The 18,991-nt window shown below is 41.4% G+C and overlaps 1 long non-coding RNA gene across 4 annotated transcripts in view; it reads left to right on the plus strand.

Moving 5' to 3' along the window:
• Nucleotides 1-18,991, plus strand: part of LOC120932923 — a 77,985-nt gene that overhangs the window by 32,189 nt on the left and 26,805 nt on the right. For all 4 annotated transcript variants that reach the window (XR_005748046.1, XR_005748043.1, XR_005748044.1 and 1 more), the window contains exon 2: nt 12,361-12,428. This is a non-coding gene — a long non-coding RNA (uncharacterized LOC120932923). The remainder of the gene's footprint in view (nt 1-12,360; nt 12,429-18,991) is intronic.

The following is an 18,991-nucleotide window of genomic DNA, read 5'->3' on the forward strand; positions in this document are numbered from 1 at the left end:
CAAAAAAGAGAACAAGTTCTCTTTTTCCTCGTCTGGGAGCCTCAATTTCCTCGTTGTGTTTCTTGTTGGGCTGGTTTACGACGAGAAACACGTTTGTGTGTATGCTTAGAAACCCGCGCATGCTCAGAATAAAGTATGAGAAGGGAGCGCACCTTCGGTAAAAGTAGCATTCGTAATGGAGATAGCACATTCGTCACGCTGTAACAGACTGAAAAGCACGAATCAGCTCTCACCAAACTTTTAATTAACACGCAGTAACGTGAGATTAGTAAAAGCAGCCCCAAGGGTGGCGCCAGTGGAATCAAACTTCCCCTTTCTAGTGCCGTCGTACGTTTTGAACGTCACCGCGTTTGAGAATGACGAGATTTTGTCTTGACAGTGTGTATGCAAAGAAAGCTTGTCAAGATTCTCGACAAGCCTGAGGCCTCGTACACACGGCCGAGGAACTCGACGTGCCAAACACATCGAGTTCCTCGGCCAGTTCAGTCCTGGAGCCGACGAGGACCTCGGCGGGCCGAGTTCTCCCATAGAACAACGAGGAAATAGAGAACATGTTCTCTATTTCCTCGCCGAGGTCCTCGTCGGCTTCCTCGGCCGAAAGTGTACACACGGCCGGGTTTCTCGGCAGAATTCAGCCAGAAACTCGGTCGGAAGCTGAATTCTGCCGAGGAAACTGGTCGTGTGTACGGGGCCAGACAAGGAACTCGTTGAGGAAAAGGATGTTTAATTTACGACGAATTCCTCGGTCGTGTGTACGAGGCCATAGAGTCTTGTGCCATGATAGCCATCAATCAATGCAGAAAGCTTGGAGTTTAAGTGATACTATTTATTGGCTAACTTAAGTTATTAAAGCTGCAAGTTAATGGGGGTCCTGCTAATCGAATACATATGTTATGGAGATGTCCCAAACAATATCGATATTGGCAGGGGGTTATTTCTGCCATTAATGGTACTTTTGGGACAAAGATGATATCAGAGCCAGGTACCTTCTGAGTATGCTAGATGAATCCAGGATCCAAAAAAATGTTTTGTCCCAATAGTAAGAAGTCTGTTTCAGGCTCGTAAGCTTATAGCAATAAAATGGATGTCACCACATCCCCCAACAATAGAGGAATGGTGAAAACAAATAAAGGAAACTATGATTAAAGAAAAATGTGTTTTTCTACATAGAGGTCATCCAGGGAAGTATGATGAAATATGGAAAATATGGTTGGATATTTTGGATTGAATGTTAAATTAGGAATAGAAAGGTAATTTTCGTGTAAGATTATAGAGAGAGGGTTTTGAGGTTTGGGGGTTTTTTTGTACATGGGTTGTATTTGTGATTGTATTGTTTGTTTATAAAATTTATAAAAAGATGACCTGATAAAAAATAAAAAATAAATGCAAGTTTTCAGGACTTCATGGGTTCCTTCCTCAGGCATTATTGATATACTGTTTACATGGATATATGTATATGTAAGCTGTATAGTGCTCTAGTGGCATACGCTGCTGCTGAATCACAGTGCAGCTAGTAGACAATCTGATGGCTAGTACATACGATCAGAAAATCGGTTGAAAAAAATGCTTTCGAATCGATTGCACGATAATCTGATCGCAGCTTTTGAGAGCTGTTCAAGACAGTTCATGCAAAATTATTCGAAGGGACAAACACCAACATTTTTCTTGTGCAACACCAGAATGTATGATATTTGATTATTCAGTACAGTATTAGTCCGAAAAAAATTGGAAGAGCAAGACCACGCATTCTCAGAAACCAAATAATACATTACAATACAATAAAACACATTACATAGTTTCCATAGTCGTATTCTTTCGTACTTTAGTAACCTCTTAATTTTCGATGTGAAACTAGCATTAAAAAAATAAATACAAAAATGGACAATAGTTCGTCCGATATTCTCATCATGTGTACAGGGCTTAAGGTTATATTAAATGCTTGATTTTTATTTATTTTTTATAACAAAAATTTCATATTTACCTGTTCTGTGTAATGGTTTTACAGCCCGAATCCTCCTCTTCTCAGGTCCTCCGCCGGCAACCCTGGACTGAGGCCTCGTAAACACGACCGTTTTCCTTGGCAAAATCCATCAAGAAAAATGCTGGCAGAGTCGAGTGTATGTTTTTCGTCGAGAAAACTGTCGTGGATCTCGACGAGAAAAAAAGAGAACATGTTCTCTTTTTTCTCGTCGGGAGGCTCAATTTCTTCGTTGTGTTTCTCGTCGGGCTGGTTTTGGTAAAAGTAGTTTTCGTAATGGAGATAGCACATTTGTCACGCTGTAACAGACTGAAAAGCGCGAATTGTCTCTCACCAAACTTTTACTTAACACGCAGTAACATGAGATTAGCAAAAGCAGCCCCAAGGGTGGCGCCAGTGGAATCAAACTTCCCCTTTATAGTGCCGTTGTACGTGTTGTACCTCACCGCGTTTGAGAACGACGAGAGTTTGTCTTGACAGTGTGTATGCAAGGAAAGCTTGACAAGATTTTCGTCAAACTTGACAAGATTCTCGTCAAGCTTGACAAGAACCTCGTCGAGGAAAACAACGTTTCTTTTATGTCGAGATTCTCGGTCGTGTGTACGAGGCCTCACTCTTTCCTGCTATCTGCCCTTGGGAAACCCAAGCTGGCTCGCTCCCAAGCCGCTGCTCTGCGTGTCCATTTACACAGAGCTGCGGTTCGGCCCTGCCCCCTTTCTCTCCTCATTGGCTCACTGGGCTCCCGCTGCTGCCTCAGCCAGTGAGGAGTGGGAGTCCCCAGAGAGCTGAGGCTCTGGCGCACATCGCTGGATGGCAATGGGGCAAACCCTGCCTCTGGGCTTTGGATCTGCAGTTGGGCCAACTGCATTATGCAAACTGTGTGAATATATTTATGTTTTAAAACCTATAAATTTGATAAATTAGGTGCATTCGATCAGTGCACTTGTCTTATTTTCTTAATTTTCCTATTTGCTCTCTTTTGGTCAGTTAAATAGACCGTTGAAAACATGTTGTTATATCTGTTTGAAAAGTGCAAATAAAACCAAGGTAGCTGTTGACCTTGCCAGAAACCTAGTGCTGTCCTGTTTACTCTGCCATCTTATCTCAAATAATGTTCCCAGGAAGTCTGTGAGGACTAGAGAACACTTTCCCAAAGCTATGGAGGAGAGGACAGGGGGAGGTGTTCTGTAGTCACACTAACTGTCCTAAGGTGAAACAAAGCTCTTAAATACAGTAGAGTTAGTTGACCTTTGTCACCCTAGGACAGGAAGTGTGTTACTGCCAGTACAATGAAGGAAAAGAGGCTGAAAAGAAAAACCACATCTAAGGACTGGTACGCTGCAATATATACAATTCTTGCTCTTTGGTTTGGATACGCTTTAATTCTCCAACTCCGCTAATAAGAGTTGCCAAGAATTAGACAGTAGTATTGTGACCTGAAAAGAACAACAAAATATTGGGTAATACATTTCCTGTTGAAGGCTAACAGAGAGCAAATCAATGCAGGATATTTGATTGAGATAGAGGAAATTGGCGCGGGTGTGTTTTAATTTCTAATTTACCTACAATCAGCTGCTTCAGATACCCAGCATGTATGCTGGTGAAGGATTGGCTGGGCATGATAAGCTTTGAGAAGGCTGTAGTTTGAATGAGCAGACTGTCATTACTGATTGATTATAATGTGCTTTGCAGAATAATGATGTGATCAAGGCATTGTCTGGATGTGGGCTTTTAATATCATCTCATGTATAACTGGCCTTGCAGGAAAAAATTTAAGATAGAAAGGAACTTAAAATATGCAGCCCATGATCCAACCCCTGTATGCCCTCATAAGTCCCATGGAAAACTGGGATATATTTAGGCCCGGGGCTGTATTTACCATAGGGTACTCAGTGATTGACCCAGCATAGTCCCATGGGGTGGTGAAAGTGTCATCAACTATAGGGTCTCTGACTATACACAGGGATTATTTTTCTTATGTGTACCAGCAGATCAATGGAGTGGCAAGGGAGCAAAATAAAGGTTAGTATATGCTTGGAACACAAATCTGTTGCTTTGCCCACCATGGTTCTGGATCTATCTTATCTTAATTGTAACTGCTAGTCTGCCACAACACAAGCCATATATACACGAGGAGAGCAGAAGAGTATGCAGGGAAATGTTTGTTTACATGATGTCCATCCATACTTTTGTGTTCTGCTGTGGTATAGAGCATGAAGAGGTCTTCAGTGCTTTAGGCTGGATTCACACTTATACATTTTTTGTGCTTTTTGCATTTTGCAGATTTGCACGACAGTCCATTTAACATGGTTTCCTATGGAACACGTTCTGTAGTGCAAATCTGCAAAATGCAAAAAGCACTAAAAATGCATAGGTGTGTATCAGGCCTTATACAACCACAGCCCCAACTCCTGCTTCTATTCTCAGCTGCTACTAGACCACACCACACTGGATACAACCCCCCTGAGCTCATTTGTTTCTGCTAACCCACCAATATTTTCTACTCCTCCAGGGTATATACCTGTTTGGAGAGATGGGGAGCATAAGCTTCCATTGACAACTGAGAGGGGTTAATTAAAAACACCAGCGTCAGTTGTAATTTTTTAGACTCAACAGTTGAATAGCCCCTGGGACTTGTTCAGCTATGGTTTTTATATTTGAACACAGCTGTTACTTCCAATAACGTCACAAACAACTTTTATATTTATATTTAGGTCCATGAGATGGGTCAGTGAGCGGTCTCCTGAGCAAAGAACACAACGTCATAGCAGAAGATATGTAGAAAATATCTATGTACAGTAAGACAAAATATGGCTGTATGATAAGATCTTAATGCTCCCAATCCCATATGGAAAAATACATCTTAGTGTGATGCAATACATCTTATCAACGTCTGCAACAGATTATTAGGGCTAGGCAGCTATTTTGAGAATGCAACCTCTCATTCTTTCACTGGCACTGGTAGTTTTCAACAATTTGCAAATGTTGCCCGCCTAACAGATTGGGGTTGATTTGCTTGTTGGCAGAAGGATTCATCAATAACTGGGTCCCTTTTTTCACCCAATAAAATCACCAGACTGCATGACATTGATTTACTGTAGTTGGCCACAGCAGGCACTAATAAACCACAACTATGTTTTTATTTATTTTTTTAAGTAAAAAAAAAAACAAAACAGTAAAATCACATTTTAACAATAAAGTAATCAGAAAGAGAGACTTATACTGTATATTTTAAAAAGTGAACTGTACTCAGCCACACCTCACCAACATGAGGTCCTCCTTTTGAAAACACCACAAAGCCCCCTAAGAGTGAGTGACAGGGCAAGCACCTTAACCAAAATTCCATAGCATCAGACAAGCCCCATTTACCCACAATTTCCACCTTGTTTCCAGATGCCAAAAACCTCCTACTCCCTTGGCTGCCATAACAAATTACCTACCCCAAGACCCAAAGAAAGTTTTTTAGGATGGGTAGCACAACCTCCCAGCTCCATAGATTCTTCTGACAATGCTATCCCTACATCCACCATGGGAAGCACCCCCTGCAGCTTCTACCTACCTAATCTAATCTCCATCTAGAGCAGTGGTTCTCAAGCTACTAGTGCCGTGACCCCTTGATAACATTTCCCAAGTTGTGGGGAGCCCCCTAACAGTAAAATTATTTTTGTAGCGTGGGTTGTCAGCACCCAAGGCAAGACAAGTAATTTGCGCCCCTAACCGACAGACATTTAGTGCTCCCTGAGTCCCTTCCACTCATACAGTATTAAAACCCCTTTATGGTACATTTTAGGATGTACCTGTTCTCCTTTCTTTCCCTTTCATCTCTCTCTCTATGCTAATTTATTGTTTTTTTTTCCCATCCCTCTCTTTTCCTCTCCCTTCCATGTATTCTCTATTTTTATTCCTTCTATTACTCCTTGGTGGTGGGAATGGGATGAGTGGCAGTGCTGGGAGGAGTTCTGATCAGCCAACTTAGGTTCTCTTGATCAAGGTCATCTGCTGATCAGAGAACTGTAGTGGGGACTTTTAATGGTAACTATAATCACAGGTAGTGTTACTCACTGTGTCTTCGGCTTCACTGTGTGTCCGACTTTGTGGTGTCTCATAGCAGTGACACCTATAGTGAAACCAGGAGTTAGGGTCTCCTTCAGCCCCTCCCACTTCACATTCCTCACCAGTCAGCTGACCTCTGTCCCCCAGCCATACTGTGAACTGAATTAGCGGCTGCGAAGAGGCTGAGTGGGCGGCCGTGGGCTTCATGAACAGCCCAGCTGGGCAGCCGCGAAAAGGCTGGGAGAGCAGCGTGGGCTTCAGGAACAGCCCAGGATTCGGTGACCCCTGGAAAATCGTCATTCGACCCCCAGGCTGAAAACCACTGATCTAGAGGTAAGCCTCTCCCGTTATACTCCTTAACCCTGTCCCAGATCCTTATTCCTCCCCCACTTAAGATGTATATTTCTATATGGGATTGGGAGCATTAAGATCTTATCATACAGCCATATTTTGTCTTACTGTACATAGATATTTTCTACATATCTTAAGCTCTGTTAAACTCTGATTACTCTGGGACTAACTATAGGAGTATAAGCTATTCATTTTGCAAAGTTCATGCAAAGTGTATGCATAGACAAATATATATATATATTTGTTTTGGATTAGGTACAGAAGGCGTAAAACCCCTGTCAGATTATTTTTCTGCTGTCTGGATCCTGTTGGATAGATTTTCCTTTACCTCCTGCCCTGAAGACACCACTGAACATAGGGTGAGATCTCTTTAAAGTGAGGGGAATTCCAACGCAGCTGTCACTGGAACATGTTCCCCACTGGGACCTCGCCTGTGGAATGCACTACCAACCACCATCCGACTGGAGTCGGACCACTTGGCCTTCAGGAGAAAGATTAAAACCCATCTCTTCTGAGGTCAAGGGGTTCCTTACCCATGAAATGGATACAGCGCCCAGAGGCGATTCAGTTCGCATGTGTTGCGCTTTACAAGTCTCTCTCTCTCTCTCTCTCACTGGAAGATTTACCCTCACTTCCTGTTTTGGTGACAACTGTAAAATCTGAGGGTTTTCTTTACTTTCTGTTTACATAGCAGTGGCTACCTGGACAAATATACAGGGCAAACCTACACAGTGGGTACACAGGAGCCAAAATGGAAGTTCTAGTTATACACATTACAAGATTGGTTGATTACAGTGAACCAGCTGCATCCTATATACTAAGCTCAGTGGACATTCACTTTGTTAATTAAAAATAAATCAGCTCCTTAGTCTTCCTCTGTGTTGCTAGCTGCTAATGACCTGTGGGCTGCCCTTTTGTGGAGAATGATTTCGATGCTCAATATGGTTTCCCACATCTGTGGCTAGGCGATGTCCGTGGTTCACAGTGAAATGACTTATGGCATGTTTACAAATAAAGATGTCATCCATAATAAGGATTGTGGCTTGGTGATGTCACTGTATCTCATGAACTAGCAGTTAACTTTACATGAATATCCAGTCTGTGAAATCGTCTAAGTGCAAGCATTTAATAAAATATAAATGTGATTTAAAAAGTTCAGACTTAAATTGCATACTTGGATGCAAAGCAAAAAGTTAATTTCTTCAACAGGCCTGTTCTTGCTTTTAATGTTATGATCAGGTTTTGAAACCACAGAGCGTCGGGGAAAAAGAGAGTCTTTCGGTCTCATTAATGGTAGAAATAGTAAAAAGCCTTATGTCTGAACCTTCAATTTTAAGCCTGCAAGGTTTCATGACATTATCTACTATGTGCTATACAGACTTCTTTTACTTTCTAATACAAAAATGTCAATGCACATTCACCAGCTAATCAGCACAAACGGATTAATTAAAGAACCCATCTTTCTAACCATTTTTCATGTTACACATATATATGGTGAAACATGAGACATGGTCACTGTCTGCAGTCTCCTAACCCAAACTACCTCCCCTTACTGAATTCAGGGTTCTGCAGGGAGCTCCCTACATATTTTTTACTTTGGTGAAGCTGTGTGTGGCTTTGCCCAGGATCCATATATATATATATAAAACAATACTAGTAGTGGGGGGGTTTGTAATTCTTAATGGAGCACAAGTGCAGTGATATCATTGTACTTTTGGTCTATTGATATTTCCAGCAGTCCTGTAACTGAATGTCAATACTTTATTACAGACCTGGGCAGGAGCCTGAAGCCTCGTACACACGACTGAGGAACTCGACGGGCGAAACACATTGTTTTCCTCGTCGAGTTCCTTGTTAAGCTGTCGAAGAACTCGACAAGGCAAGTTTCTCCATTCCCGTCGAGAAAAAATAAGACATGCTCTCTTTTTGGCTCAACGGGATCCTCGACAGTTTCCTCGTCGAAAAATGTTCACACGACCGGTTTCCTCGGCAAAAAAAAAATCCCAGCAAGTTTCTTGCTGGTTTTTGCAGAGAAACTCAGTCGTGTGTACGAGGCCTGAGCATTACACCCATGATCCATTGATCACGGTTCCAGTGCTTTACTGGTTCCAATGCACAAACATAATGAATGCACATTTTCTTTAATCAGTGTGGCTGCATTTATTTTGTTTTTGCGAAAGGAGAAATTAGCCTTTAAGTCTGATCTACGGGAATTTTTTTTCCCCCATGCAGTGGGGCTGTGCCTGCACTGAATGGGTAAAATGCTTGTTTTGTCTAGGGGTGAGCAGAAAGCTTACAGTATGTTCAACCATTCTTTCAATCCTTCGGAAAACAGCATTCCCTAGGGTCCAGCGGTGGACTGTGCCTAGTCTTTGAAGCCTTCTCTGGGCACGATGATGTCAGGAACAGTCCACTAGTCAAACACCACTGGAGCACAGGGGTGCTGGACCAGTCTTGTGCTGGGAGGATCGCAGGATTAGGTAAGTATATCTTTGCTCCACTAGAAGAAAAGCAAGCATTTAACCTGTGCAGTGTTTTGCCCAGTGTTCAGCTTTAAACTGTTTCAACATTTTGAGCTGTTTGGAGTGTAAAGTAGAAATCCATTTTTTTTATTTTTAGTATTTTTAAATCCCTCAAACCTCCCCAATGTTAAAAAAAAAGAAAAGAAAATCAAGTGTCCCTCTCCACACTCTGGCACACCTTGTTCTCCTTGGTCTAGTGTTGGCAGTTCTTCCCAGGCAAAACAACACTCATATCATTTTGCTATTTCCTGTGAGCCCAGCCTGTCATTTATACAACGTGTCATCGCGCAGGTGGGCTCAGTCTTGGAAGGATGACTACCCCTGCTAGAGAAAGAAGAAGTGCTGGGGACGTCATTGGACTAGCTTGAAAACTGCAGGGGCAAGGTATGTATAGAGTTTTTTTCATAAAAAAATCTGAGAAGGCAGGCTCGGATAAATTCTAGAGTCTCAATTTAAGTGATACCCTTTATTGGACATCCTGAATTATAGAAATGCAAACTTTGGGGGCCTTTTATTAGGTGCTCTACTAAGGTATTACACAGTTTATATACAGGGGCCTCAGGAAGCTCTAAAATTGTACACTAAAGGCTCGTACACACAATAGGTTAAACCGATGAAAACGGTCTGATGGACCGTTTTCATCGGTCCAAACCGATCGTGTGTGGGCGCCATAGGTTATTTAAACTTCGGTTAAAAAAAAGCAAACTTGCTTTAAAATTTAACCGATGGATTGCTAACCGATAGGTCAAAACCGACCGTTAGTATGCAAAAGCATCGGTTAAAAACCCGCGCATGCTCAGAATCAAGTCGACGCATGCTTGGAAGCATTGAACTTAGTTTTTTTCAGCACGTCGTTGTGTTTTACGTCACTGCGTTCTGACACGATCGGTTTTTTAACTGATGGTGTGTAAGCACGACGGACCATCAGTCAGCTTCATCGGTTAACCTAGGACAACTGTCCTTCAGACTGTTTTCATCGGATGGACTGATTGTGTGTACGAGGCTTTAAAGTGTATGTCCATCCAAAACATTTAATTAAATTTTGGATAGTGTGAGGAAGGTCGAGAATACATGTCTGCATTTTATTGCTTTTTGACTCTCCTTTCGGAAGATCTCCTCTCAATTCTCGTCCTGCTGATACAGTAATGTTTTTTTCCACAGAGGAAGTGAGGGGAAATCTCAAAGAGCAAAAGAAACAGAAATAAAATGCTTTTCTTTAGTAGAGTAGAGAAACAAGCCCAACAAGCAAAATCCGCCCAACAAGCAAAATCCCATTCATTTAAATGGCCCCTGTTCATATCTGAGCGTTCTGTCGTCTAAAGCAAAACGCCTACAGCTCAAAAAAGTATATAAGCTTCTGTTTAGGCAGATTACAGCCGTTTTTCTGCTTTTTACATTGGTCACCTTTTGACCTGTACAATTTGCGGCAAAATCGTGGCAAAAACCGCAGGACTTTCCACCCTAAAAACGATACACTCAGGCCTCGTACACACGACCGAGGAACACGTCGTAAATGAAACATCGTTTTCCTCGACGAGTTCCTTGTCAGGCTTGTGGAGAAACTTGACAAGCTTTCTTTGCGTACACACTGTCAAGACCAAATCTCCTCGTTCTCAAACGCGGTGACGTACAACACATACAACGGCAGAACCCTTGGGGCTGCTTTTGCTAATCTCATGTTACTGCGTGTTAAGTAAAGTTTGGTAAGAGACAATTTGCACTTTTCAGACTGTTACAGCGTGAATAATGTGCTATCTCCATTACAAACACTACTTTTACCGAAGGTGCGCTCCCGTCTCATACTTTATTCTGAGCATGCGCGGGTTTCTTAGCATACACACGAATGTGTTTCTCGTCGAAAACCAGCCCGACGAGGAAATTGAGACTCCCATCGAGGAAAAAGAGAACTTGTTCTCTTTTTTTCTCGTCGAGATCCTCGACAGTTTCCTCAATGAAAAACATACACACGACCGTTTTCCTCGGCAAAAAAGCTCTGCCACCAATTTTCTTGATGGATTCTGTCGAGGAAAACGGTTGTGTGTACGAGGCCTCAGGTGTGAATGCAGCATTAATCAGTGGCTAACTTAAGTCTAATGCCGCATACACACGACCGTTATTCATGTCATTGAAATAAACATTAACGTTTTTCTAGACTTGATTCCTCTCAAGCCAGCCTTGCATACACACGATTGTGAAAAAAAAAATGCTCGAGCAAAGCATACAACACGCACGACAACATGTACGAGAGTACTATAAAGGGGAAGTTCCATTGGAATGGTGCCACCCTTTGGGCTGCTTTTGCTGATTTCGTGTTACCGCGTGTTATTAAAAGTTTGGTGAGAGATGATTCGCGCTTTTCAGTCTGTTACAGTGTGACGAATGTGCTATCTCCATTATGAATGCTAGTTTTACCAGAACGCTCCCATCTCATAACTTGCTTCTGAGCATGCGCGTATTTTTCCCCCTCGTTAAAGCCTACACACGATAATTTTTCACAACGTGAAATAGAACGACGTTAAAAACGACGAGAAAAAATAGAGCAGGGTCTAAATTTTTTACAGACATTTTTCTCGTCGAGAAAAATGCTCTGGAGCATACACACGTCCAATTTTAAAAAATAGAATTTTTCTCGTCATGAAAAACGGTTGTGTGTACGTGACATAATACTCAACTGCAAACATTTCGATTAAAGTCACTGGTTTTGTTGTATAAACTGGAAAATACATGTGAAGCTACACTACCACAGCAGGGAATGTGTGCAAAGTGCAGTTCCTGAGGCCTCGTACACATGACCGAGAAACTCGACGGGCTAAACACAAGCAAGCCAATTTTCTCTATTCCCGTCAAGAAAATAAGAGAACATGCTTTCTTTTTGGCTCGTCGAGTTTCTCTACAGTTTCCTCGATTAAAATGTACACACGACCGGTTTCCTTGGCAAAAAAATATCTCCCAGCAAGTTTCTTGCTGGTTTTTGCCGAGAAACTCGGTCGTGTGTACGAGGCCTAACTCTAAACTAGCTAAACTCCCAATTTTTAACATATTCATAGCAATGAATACACGGAGAGCGGGCGTACATGCTGGCAGCCCCTTTTTATTTGAAAACACAGCAACACACCAGAAGCCCAGGCTTACTCAAGACAGGTGAAAAATACCCCCAGAAGGTTGCTGTACCAAATCAAGCAAATAAAAAAATGGAAGCCACTCAGGTCAATTTATCACTAAGAAAAAGAATGGTATACAAGGAAAGGGCAATATACAAAGTAGCGCAAAAACTGGGCCCTGCGTATCTGCGGCAAAATGTGTTGCAGTAAGTATTGGCATTGCTTTGCATGTTATCATGAACAAAAACATGTCTACATCTAATTCACTGATACCTCAAAAGCTAAAAACATCTACATAAATGTGTTTTTCTTTTGAAGCTGAGCCTTATCTGATCTATTTTTGTTTAACATATAGGATCTGCAAAAACTTCAGATCAATCTAACAATGAGGACAAAATGTACAACGTCGAGATGTGCACAGAGGTAGGCTTTGGCTTTGTACACCTTAACAGCACTGTTTCAAGTATTGTTGTTATTTGAAATGTATCAATTATTCAATGTGATTGATTATGATCTCCTGCAATGTCACATTTCCACACACACTGTTCACCGATTATACACAGCTATACATCTCCTATTTGATTATTTTTAAGGAAATGTAACCGTATAATTTGAAAGGTGTGCACAAATTTGCTATATTGTTTGCAGCTGATACAGAACTTAGCAGCAGGGTTACTCACCCACCAACCCCATCACTGCTACACTATCCCAATTCTTTAATTTAAATAAAGGATATGCTTCAAAACTGGCCTACTTACTTATAAAGCCCTAAATAACTTGGAACCTAGCTATCTCACAGAACTTTTGGTTACCCATTTTCCCACATGCTCCTCTCTGCTCCTTAGTCCGCGTACACACGGTCAATCCATCCGATGAGAATGGTCCGACGGACCATTTTCATCGGTCCACTGCTGAAGCGGCCTGATGGTCTGATGTGCGTACACACCATCAGTTCAAAATCCGATCGGGTCAGAACGCGGTGACGTAAAACACACGACGTGCTGAAAAAAACAAAGTTCAATGCTTCCAAGCATGCGTCGACTTGATTCTGAGCATGCGCGGGTTTTGAACCGATGCTTTTGTGTAATAACCATCGGTCTGGACCTATCGGTCAGCGATCCATCGGTTCGATTTTAAAGCAATCTCTAATTTTTTACTGATGGGGCGTACACACGGGCGGTTTGGATCGATGAAACTGAACTTCGATCCGTTTTCATCGGTTTGGACCAATGGTGTGTATGCGGCCTTAGAAAAAGGAACGTTGCAGGTACACCAAATTGTCTTAAAGCCTTTTGGATCATGTACATTCCATCATGCAGCACCCACCATTTGAAAATTACTTCCATCCATCATCTGGAAAGCACCCTCTCTATATGCTAGTAGGCTCAAGGCACATTTATTCACCCAGGCTTATCGCAACACCTGACAAACATTTCTCTGAAAAAAATTAGGGCTGTGACTGAATAAAATTTTCGTGTTCGATTTTTTTAATTCGATTAATCGACTAATTTCGATTAATTATAATGCACATACAGATCCAACTACTTTTAGCTGATCTCCTTGCAGGCTGATTCCCAGTGCAGCTACCAACCACTGGAAAAATGGATAGCAGGATACAAAAAACACACAAAGGCAGGTAACAAAATAAATATTGCACTGGAGATAAAATCCATGTAGCTACATAAACTGTAAAAATGGTGAGAGTAATACCAAATGGTAGCAAAAACAGTCATAAAAACATGTAGCTAAGTATGATACTGGTATAAAAATGTGTACAACGATACCACTGTTGAATTCAGATGAGGAGGGATTAACATCAGTCTGTCCGCATGTAGATGTCCCGTCAAGGGAACTATCACAACTCCCAGTGGATGGCTGTAGAATCCCAGGTTGATAGAGGGAAGTGTAACAGCCCTTGCGTGTGGCAGATAGTAAGGTCCTGCCGGCATGCAGATATGTAGGCACAGCAAAGGAGCCCTTCAGATGGACACGGCAAGCCCTGCCGGTGTCCGTGACGTCACCCGACCTGCGACAGAACTACCTAAAGACCGGGAAGCCGGCGGAGAGGTGAGTACCGTTTAAAAGAATTTTGATTGATAATTTTTTTTTATGATTAATCAAGGAATTAATAGTTAATTTTCACAGCCCTAAAAAATTTTAAAAAAAATGTAATAATAATAATTTATTCAATGCACCCTGTCAGATTGACTGTGGAGGAATTTGACCCTATCAGATGGTTGCCTGTGGATACCTTTTTTAGAGAGCAGTGCCCAACCAATTCCTTGTTGCATGTAGGATAACCAGAATGCTCACACATCTGCTGTTTTTTGGGAAAATATTTTAGAAAGTGCACAAAGTTGCCTCTTTTTTTAATTGATTGTATTTAAAACCAGAACTTCTGCTCTTGTGACAATTTAAACATTTTGGCTTTCCTTTCACTTTTTGTTGTATAGACAATGGTCACCAGGTCAATTATAAAGGGTAAATCTACCCAGTAGGAATGCTGACAGCAATAACCCTTCCATAATCTATTCAAAACTAAAAAGTTTCGACATTACAAATATTTTTATATGTTTATAATAATAGAATTGTGTTATCATTATTAATAATAATAATACATTTTTATAAGCGTGACATTTTTATATTTAGCATGGCCCTCCACCAGCTGTCAAATAAAGTTGGGGAGCTAAAATATAGGTGTACATAAAACCTAATTTTATGAAACTTTTCCTGTTTACTTCCTAAAAAGTGAAAGCAGACAGAGAAAGTAAAAAAAACAGAGGTTAAGCTTCCGTAAGCCCAGTGCCCTGTGAATGTCTCACTACACGTGCCTAAATTACTTCTTTATTTTGTGATGGCCCTTTGAGAGCAGCTCCCATTGAGATGTGAACAAAGGCCATGACCCCAAGGTCAGAGAGTAACTGAGGAAGTCTGACCTTTCTTTGTTGGCAACTGCTCTGTTTATTTTGCCTAAGTAAAGATCACCAATACATTAACTAAAGAGGATTAAAAAGGTTATACCCCCAGGGATATGATTCAGGCAAGTGGCAAAATCTAGCGGTTGGGATCCTTCATGTTACACCATTTGAAAGGACCTGTTAGCGCAGCAGTGACCCACATTTACCAGAGACAAACACGGTCAGGATTTACAAATTTGTGCGCTGATGCAGGATAAAAACCCCAAAAGTTTAAAGTTAAAAAGACGAACGCTGGTCTCAGTGAATTTGTGTACACTATGCTAAATCAATCTACGCTCAACATTTTGGAGACAAACATTAAAGGCCGTCAGTCTGACAAACATGGGTTAAGCACCTGTCTAGAGCAATCTATTTCATTTTTATTGGTTGAGCCCAGGTTCACACTGGGTACGATTTGGTACGATTTGAGATGCGATTTCACATGTCAAATCGCATCTCAAATCGGCGGCATTTGCCGGCAATTGTCGGCAATGACACCGTCCTAATCGGTGCTGCGCTGCATCTGCGGCACTGCACCGATTTCAAAAAGTAGTTCCTGTACTACTTTTTGCGTTTTCGGGCTGCGATTTACATTGATATCTGTGCAGAAACCTGCACAGATGTCTCTTAGATCGCGGCCGAAATCGGGTCTGCCAGCGGGAGTGAAATCGTGCGAGTTCAGCTGAACTCACACGGCTTCACTCCCGCAGCCCAGTGTGAACCTGGGCTTAAGAGAGTTTAGAAAGATATTTTTTTGTATTAATTGTGATCCTTGCATCAGATTGACATTGACAGAGACATATACATTGGAATTTTCCTTTGAGCTGCTGAGGAATGAACATTTCTGTTTGCGCATGGGCAGAAGTTCAGTCAAAAGTGGCTGACCAATGGAGAGGAACGCTAGAAACCTGGGCAAAATAGTGAAGAACAAGAAAAATGGCAGCTAAGTTTGCCACTTCAATTGCACAAAATATGCATGAATATCTCCTGCACCTACGTAGAAGTATCTCTCAAAATTAGTTGGCATAGTTTTGAGTGTTTTTTTTCCCCAAGACTGCTGTCTTCAGAAGGGGAGGGAAAATCTTCCAATAGTCAGGCCTCCTACACACGATCGAGGAACTCGTCGGAAAAGACACATCGTTTTTCTCGACGAGTTCTTTGTTAGGCTTGTCGAGACAAGCTTTCTTTGCATACACACGGTCAATACAAAATCTCCTCGTTCTCAAACGCGGTGACGTACAACACATACAACGGCAGGGGAAGTTCGATTCCACTGGCACAACTCTTGGGGCTGCTTTTGCTAATCTCATGTTACTGCGTGTTAAGTAAAAGTTTGGTAAGAGACGATCTGCACTTTTCAGTCTGTTACAGCGTGAAAAATGTGTTATCTCCATTACAAACGCTACTTTTACCGAAGGTGCACTCCCGTCTCATACTTTATTCTGAGCATGCGCGGGTTTCTTAGCATAGTTTTTCTCGTCGAAAACCAGCCCGACAAGGAACACGACGAGGAAATTGAGACTCCCGTCGAGGAAAAAGAGAACTTGTTCTCTTTTTTCCTCGTCGAGTTCCTCGACAGTTTCCTCGATGAAAAACATACACACGACCGGTTTCCTCGGCAAAAACGCTCTGCCACCAAATTTCTTGATGGATTCTGTCGAGAAAAACGGTCGTGTGTACGAGGCCGTACACTATTTCTGGAGATGATTGTCTTAGAGGGTAATTCCATTTACTTTCTGACATTTCCTCTAACTTTCTGTTGTGTCTCTGGGGCAGGAAGTGAATGAAAATTTCCCAAATTGTACACAGACAGCAAAAAATAACCTGGCTGGGGGTTTGTCCTTTTTTTCGACTCCTTAGAAAACAAATACATATTTTTAGTAAAACATACACTAAAACTGGTCCCAAGTTTGATGAGCACTCTTTTCTAAATCTGGCCATGCTACGGACGCCCAAGTATTTATATATTTATGTTGTGGAGCAGGAGAAAGAAGACTCATACAAACACCTCCAGGACTGGCTTACATTACAAAAAACAAAAACAATACACCAAGGTCTTGAAACCTATCTAATTGCTATTTCACTAGAGATTTCTCATCTAGCCATGTCTACAGGTGTCCACTAGATTATCACCCAGTGCAAAGGAAGACAGTTGGATTGGTGGATGACACGCAAGCCTCCGCTTGCATTAAGACAGCCCCAGAAACAACACAAGTTCTAATACCTGTCAATGGCAATATACACCGTTTCTTCTGTTCATTAAAATGCCCTATTATATTGTATATGTATGGGCAGCCAATACTTTCTTTGTTTTTACTGCTATCTGAGGCTCCATTTGACAGATTTGTGCTCCCTTGCTTTTATGCCACACATCCATGCTGCCCCCGGAATGAGTGTTTGATTGGCAACCTCAGCCTGGACCCTGACCAGACCACACCCCCAACATGTTTCACTCCGCCCCTCTGAGCTTAGTCATTGGAATCTCAGAGGGGCGGAGCGAAACACGTTGTAGTCTGGCCTGGTCGGGGTCCAGGCTGAGGTTGCCACACATGCACTCATTCCAAGGACAGCATGGATGTGCGGCTGTAGGGAGACCTTTCATTGCCACAAGGAACCAATTAGTTATGCTGCAGTCATTAATTGGTGACATGGTACCTCCCTGTGTCATGGCTGGAGGAACAAATCTCTGACCAGTGTCCTGTCACATGTCACAAACCTGAGCCTCTGCAATATCCATTATCCTAGCCTGCAAATTTTGAAACAAACTGGAAGCTGGAAAGCAAGATCATGTAACCTTATTTTAGAACAATTTTGTTATACTTTTACAATTAATTTTTTCAAAGGAAGGCATTTAATGCATGTGCCGGGGGATTGTCTGTATTTTTTATATGCAGCCTTGGCATTTTAAAATGTTTGTGAATAAATGAAAGCTAATTCCTTCCATCATTTTTCTTTTTTTACTAATATTAGTAATAGAACGAATGTAAAATGGATGTGAAATGGCTCTTTAGCTCTCTAACTCCATTAGCAGCATAGTACAGTTTTCAGTATTGTAAGACTTACAATTAAAAATGAAGCAGAGTTTGAGGTTCACAAAGCATTGGAAAATTATTTTATTTCCTATAACAATTGAGACTAATATAATGCTTGTACAGGCCTGTAAAAAATAGAACTGTATTTTTAACTGCATCAGCCCCGGAAGATTTTACCCCCTTCCTGACCAGAGTACTTTTTACAATTTGGGACTGTAGTCGCTTTAACTACAATTGCGCGGGCGTGCAACATTGTACCCAAAAAAAATTTGTGTCCTTTTTTTCCGAAAAATAGAGCTTTCTTGTGGTGGTATTTGATCACCTCTGCGGTTTTTATTTTTTGCGCTATTAACAAAAGAACAGGGACTATTTTGAAAAAAACACAATGGGGGTTATTTACAAATAAGCACTTGGAAGTGCCATCGCTGTAAATCTGGGGGGTAGATCTGAAATGAGGGGAAGATCTGCTGAGTTTATCATCCCATCATGTGCAAGCTAAAATGCAGATTTTTATTTTCCTTGCATGTCCCCCTCAGATCTACAGCGACTGCACTTCCAAGTACACTTTCAGTGCACTTTGCAGTGCAAAGTGGATTTGCCTTTCGTAAATAACCCCCAATATCTTTTACTTTTTGCTATAATAAATTTCCCCAATTTTTTTTTAAAAACTATTTTTTTCCTTAGTTTAGGCCAATATGTATTCTTCTACATATTTTTGGTAAAAATCGCAATAAGCGTATATTAATTGGTTTTGCGCAAACGTTATAGCATCTACAAAATAGGGGATATATTTATGCCATTTTTACCATTATAATTTTTTTATTAGTAATGGCGGCGATCTGCTATTTTTATCGGGACTGCGACATTATGGCAGACAGATCAGACACTTTTGACACATTTTTGGGACCATTGACAATTTTACAGTGATCAGTGCTATAAAAATGCACTAATTGCTGTAAAAAATGTCACTGTAGTGAAGGGATTAACACTAGGGGGC

The sequence above is a fragment of the Rana temporaria genome, chromosome 3, assembly GCF_905171775.1.
Source record: "Rana temporaria chromosome 3, aRanTem1.1, whole genome shotgun sequence".
NCBI lineage: Eukaryota > Metazoa > Chordata > Amphibia > Anura > Ranidae > Rana > Rana temporaria.